At 46.3% G+C, this 5,958-nt stretch overlaps 1 long non-coding RNA gene and 1 other non-coding gene across 2 annotated transcripts in view; one reads left to right on the top strand and one right to left on the bottom strand.

Moving 5' to 3' along the window:
- LOC110304563 overlaps positions 1-5,958 on the bottom strand; it is a 70,872-nt gene that overhangs the window by 17,723 nt on the left and 47,191 nt on the right. The window lies entirely within an intron of this gene.
- On the top strand, positions 4,910-5,100 carry LOC115032728. Its single transcript, XR_003838343.1, has one exon. It is a non-coding gene; the product is annotated as a U2 spliceosomal RNA (small nuclear RNA).

Here is a 5,958-nt window from a genome sequence, read left to right as displayed (position 1 = left end):
ATTGTGCTCCTTGAGCAACTTGCGTTAAAGCATTAAGTAACACNNCAGAGCTCACTTTATTTTGGCTAATGGGATCTGCCCAATTAGAGATAATCTTTTTCTTTAAAAATATACAGGGTGTAAAAGGTTTATCCACATTATGTACAAAACATAGTGTATAATTTAAATGAAAACTCGTACTATTATACACCCGTGGCTCTTGAGGAGTTTGTCGTGTACAAGGAGTATCCAAAAAACATTCAGTTGCNAAAAACAAAGGCAAGGTAGAAGAATTGGAATGTACCGGTAAAGGTACTGGCCATGATCTCACTACGGCCCACAAAGGTATACTTATCCCTGTCTCAATCATCAGGAGTAAGAATAGCAGGATCATCTTGGGATTCATCTTGATCTTTCACGGTTCTTGTCAGTCGCGTCGGAACCCAAAGTGGATTATCTTCACCCTGTGGAAAAACACAAAAAGCTCCCCTGGATCTGATTAATATGGGATTCAGGCCATACCATTTGTTATCAAGGACATTTTTCCACTTGACCATTTCATTGGGTGGTTGAGGCCATTGTCCGTGCCTTTCAGCTGGTGATCTTCCAGCATCATCCAATTTTTAAAAATTAAGAGTAAATATTGCAAGGGATAGAGCCATCTTTGGCGTCATGGCCTCTATTCCCCCTTTTTATTTTGCAAATATTGTTTCAAAGTACGATGGGCTCTTTCAATGATGCCTTGGCCCTGTGGATTATAGGGCAACCCAGTAATATGTTTCACTTGCATTTGTTTGCAAATTTGACTAAATTTAGAAGAGGTATATGCAGGACCATTATCTGTTTTTAGTACCAGGGGCTTGCTCCATGCAGCCCAAGCCTCTAAGCAGTGGGATATGACATGAACTGCCTTTTCCCCCGTCAAGGGAGAGGCATGTAGGACACCAGAACTGGTATCGATGGACACATGTACATATTTGTAATTTACCAAAAGCTGGGATATGCATGTCATCCATCTGCCAAACATCTAGGGGTTGCAATCTGCGAGGATTAATGCCCACTGAAGGTGCATTAATAAATTCTACACATTTACCACACTGTAGAACAATGTCTCGAGCTTCTGTTCATGCGAGCTTAAACTTCTGTCGCAATGTAGAAGCAGGGACATGATAAAGTTGATGAAAATTCTTAGCACTTTCTATAGAACTTTGTGATAGCAAAACCATATCTCTGGTGGCTGAATCAGCAATTGCATTTCCCTTAACCATAGGTCCAGGTAATGATGTATGTGCTCTAATATGTTGAGTATAAAAGGGATGCTTGATCTTCATTCTTTATACTATCTTTTGTATTTTTATATTTTATTTTCTTTTTGTTTTCTCTTTTTATGTTTCTTATTTTACTTATTTTTCTGCGCGCACCTTCTTTTTCATTTCTCTCTGTTTCTGACATACTCTCCTGGTGCTCCTGCAAAAGTCNCTGCCCTTCCTTAACAGCTGGCTCACATTTCTTGTCCTGGATACAAGCCTTAATCAGCTTCCATAACGGCCTTGTTCCTGCTTTCACCTTCCCTTCTGCCTCCTCTCTCATTATATCTCTCCCTAGCTTTTCCCAACTAGGTAGCGTCAGCGACCTAGTGGGGGCAAACCAAGGAGCGAGTCTGTCTATCTCTTTTAAGAACCCTCTTACTGTACTTTCANAAATNTTTTTTTTTTTTTTTGGTTTTTCGAGACAGGGTTTCTCTGTGTAGCCCTGGCTGTCCTGGCACTCACTTTGTAGACCAGGCTGGCCTCTAACTCAGAAATCCACCTGCCTCTGCCTCCCAAGTGCTGGGATTAAAGGCGTGGGCCACCACGCCCGGCTTCAGAAATCTTTAAACCTCATTCTTTAAGCAAGGCTTGCACCGGCCCCACTAATGGCGTAGACTGGCCAGTACCCATACTCGTCCTGGACCGAAGTGTCCTTGAGATACTCACTTATCTACGTGACTCACAAGTTTATCTACACTCATTTTTTGATCTTTTGTATCTGTCTAGCTATTCCCAGCAGATTCACTCGTGTCCAGGGTGATGACAATTAAGGCAACGGCATACAGCAACACAACCCCAGCGACAATTACCAGATCTATTCCGTAGGAAAGCATACCTCTCAGAGACTTATATTAATTTCTTTTTACTTACCGGTACCACTGTTCCCCAGCTGAAGAGTTTTGAATCCACGCAGTTGAATCCTTCTCAACAGTCTGCTTTGCGGGAACACTACATTAACCGCTCCATCCCTGTGATGCAGTTCTGAATCCTCCCTGTAACAGGGGGTCTTCGCTTGTGCCTAAAGATGTTTCTTCCCGAGTTTCGGCACCATTTGTGGGACGCCTGACTCGCCAGCAAGAAAGACGCCACAACAGGATCCTTCTGCAACACATTTATTGGGAGAGCGAAATTTATTCGAATGCGAAAGACCCCGAGCCCCAGAACTGGCGCTGCTTATATAGACCTAGGAGAGGCGTGTCTATACCTGATTGGTTATCCTTTCAGTACCTCATTTACATGCCTCAGGCCAGGCAGTGACTCGGCAAAAAACTCTTAGGTACATGCGCACATTGGTTGTTTACCCATATTCATGGGCGTTGGGTTATTGAAACCAGCGCCATCTTGTAATGGCGTATGTGGCGTATCCCACAGCTGTGATAAATGCTACGACCAAAAAGAAAATTGGAAGGGAGGGTGTACTTTGGCTTATGTGTCCCTGTCACAGCCAACCGTTGCTGGAAGGCAAGGTAAGAACCTGAAGACAGGAGCTGAGACAAAAGCTTTAGCGAGTGCTGCTCGCTGGCTTGCTCTCTGTGCTGGCTCAGCCTGTTTTCTATCTGTATCTATATCTGTATCTATATCATCATCCCGTTTTGAGACAGAATTTCTGCACCCCCTGGCTCTTCTGGAACTCCCTCTGTAGACTAGGCCTCAAGTTCACAGGCCTGCCTCTGCCTCCCCAGTGCTAGGATGAAAGGTGTGTACCACCATGCCCAGCCCAGCCTTCTTCCTTACACCATGATGATGTTCTACCTGCCCAAGAGTGCTACCATCTCCATTGAGCTAAACCCTCCTACATCAATCACTAATCAAGAAAATCCAGACTTGCCTATAGCCTGTCTATTGTCGCCATTTTCCTCAAGTGAAATTCTCTCTTCCTAAAGGACCCCCTGTCACACTGACAAAAACCTAAGCAGCTGACTTTGTTCACAAACACACTTTTTTGTTAACTGCTGAATCTAGGGTCTTTTTGCTTGCTGGAGCACACTCAGCTATAGCCATATATATATATATATATATATATATATATATATATATATATATAGCCTTATATCACTTCTCTTTTTTGTTGGCTTGTATGTGCCAGGTGGATGTCAAATTCATTATGCAGCCAAAATTGCCTTGTCTTATCTATATGCCCCCAAGGTACTTTGATTTCAGAAATGTGACTTGAACCTGGATTTTAGGAGTTGCTGAGGATCAAAACAGGTGAATGCTGGGCAACCATTCTACCAACTCTTTCTCTCTCTCTCTCTCTCTCTCTCTCTCTCTCACACACACACACACACACTTTCTTTGAGGGGGTGTGTGTGGGGTAGAGTATCTGTCTCAGGCTTCCAAGTACTAGAATTACACTTACAATATGCAATAATTTTCATGCTTTTCTTTTCACCCACTTTAGTACCAGAGCTTCTGAAAGCAGAGACTAGGAAGAGATTCCAGGCACCGAGCACTGATCCGGGACCTAATGGTCTTCCTGCCCAAAGATGTTCATTTAATTTCGCTTGCACAAAGACTTTCTTTCGAGACAGGGTTTCTCTGTGTAGCCTTGGCTGTCCTGGAACTCACTCTGTAGACCAGGCTGGCCTCGAACTCAGAAATCTGCCTGCCTCTGCCTCCGGAGTGCTGGGATTAAAGGCGTGTGCCACCACGCCCGGCTGCGCAAAGAATTTCAACGCAGAGCTCCGGTCAGTCTGGAACACTAGGTCCTCTCATGCACGAGCCTGTGGTGCTGAAAATTCCTCCTCCAAAAATCCAAAGTAGGTTTCATCTCCCTTTTTTGGGGGGGGAGGGGGTTCGAGACAGGTTTTCTCTGTATAGCCTTGGCTGTCCTGGAACTCACATCTGCTTTTAAAACAAGAGGAACTGTTGGAGGAACTTTAAAAACGCAGGGCCAGGCAGGTCGACATAGCAAATTCGGGGATAGCCAGGAATACACAGAGAGATCCTGTCTCAAAATATAAATGAAAGAAACCCTGCTTTTGGAGCAGGCTGAGAGGCAGGAGGATCACCTGGAATCACACGTCAATCAGTCTGGGCTTCCCAGGCGAGAGACTCCCATGTTGAAAACCAGAGGAACAAGAAAAAGAAGGAACGAAGGGGAAGGACAAAATCCCAGAGCACTAGTTCTAGCAAAGGAGCTGCAATCCCAAGGCTCCGTCCGCCCCTTGAGGGGATGAGATCCGGTCGTCCCCGGCCGCCGGCTACTAGATAGATAAGAGAGGGGGAGAGTGTGTGGCCCGGTCTAGGTTCCCTCTTGCAGTGAGTGTTGCCAGTTCAGTGTCTGAAAGATTGTGAAGAGGAGCCTGGCCGAACCTCTGACATCGGGTCGGTACAGCGTCGCTCTGGCGGCGCGGGGCAGCGGCCTCGGAAGGCGTGGTGGGCGGGGCATGCAAATAAGGACGCGGCCGGGTCTCCGCGGAACTCTGGGAACGAAAATCGCAACAAAATCCTCTCGGCCCCCTTGGATTCCTCGGGCTTTCCCTGGCGTAAAGGTGGTGGACAGGATAGAAGAGGAGGTTCGGTGTCGGGCGCGTGTTTGCGGGCGCGCGAGTGTTGGTGACCGTGAGTTGAAGGTGTGTGCGGTGTTGAGTGTATCGGGCGTGTGGGCGCAGGTGGGTATCGCTTCTCGGCCTTTTGGCTAAGATCAAGTGTAGTATCTGTTCTTATCAGTTTAATATCTGATACGTCCTCTATCCGAGGACAATATATTAAATGGATTTTTGGAAGTAGGAGTTGGAATAGGAGCTTGCTCCGTCCACTCCACGCATCGACCTGGTATTGCAGTACCTCCAGGAACGGTGCACCCCCTCTGGGGAATATGAGTGGTCTAAAAAGTAGACATTTTGTGTTTCCTCTCCCTACCCAAAGATCTTCTTGGACTTACTTAGCCTGTTTCTGTTGCAGATCCTCTCACTCTACAATAATGAATACCTGTCACTGTTTTCTTCTGAGGCATACACTGTTGCTCGTCACCACTAAGAAGTTAAATGGCCTCTGCGGTACAGTGGTGGTGTACCCAAATGTAGTATTTCTCATGATACTGGACTTAGCTGGTCACCTGGCAAAGTTTTTGGGATGCAGAATCTGGGTCTTACTTGTTTTTTCGTTGCAAGTTTTTGTATTTGTATTTTCTCTTTTGAAGGCCCCTCTTTGTCCCACACACTCGGACAACCAGATTCTTCTGCACCAAAAAGCTTTATTGCTTCTTCAGGAGGGAAGACCCAGACCCCGGAAAATGGCGTTGCTTATATAGCCCTCAGCCCTCAGGCGTTTCAGCACCTGGTGTGTCGTGTCAGCTCCTGATTTGTTGCTCACCCATCACCCCATTACTACGCCCCGAGATGGGCAGTGACTAGGCATGAGTTCACTCTCGCACCTTCGTACAAGTTTACTAGTTAGGCACAGCAGAGGCCAGCGCCATCTTATAATGGTGATTGCTCGTGGCACGGCTCTCCACATCTCCCACATCTCCCCCTTTTTATTAAAATGAGGCTGGACTAGGTCTGTGTAATTATGCCCATCCGCTGTGGCTCCTGTCTTAGGTCGTTCCTCTAATGTCACAGCCTTTCCCGTCATAGGATAACCCTATCGCCACCGGGCCCCATGTCTTAGGTTGATCTGTGCATGAGGAAAGTTGCCCGTTCCTGGATACCGCAGTGCTATGTGA

The sequence above is a fragment of the Mus caroli genome, chromosome 11 (assembly GCF_900094665.2).
Source record: "Mus caroli chromosome 11, CAROLI_EIJ_v1.1, whole genome shotgun sequence".
NCBI lineage: Eukaryota > Metazoa > Chordata > Mammalia > Rodentia > Muridae > Mus > Mus caroli.
Note: the sequence above shows the minus strand (reverse complement) of the source record. Positions and strands in the feature narration are given on the sequence as shown.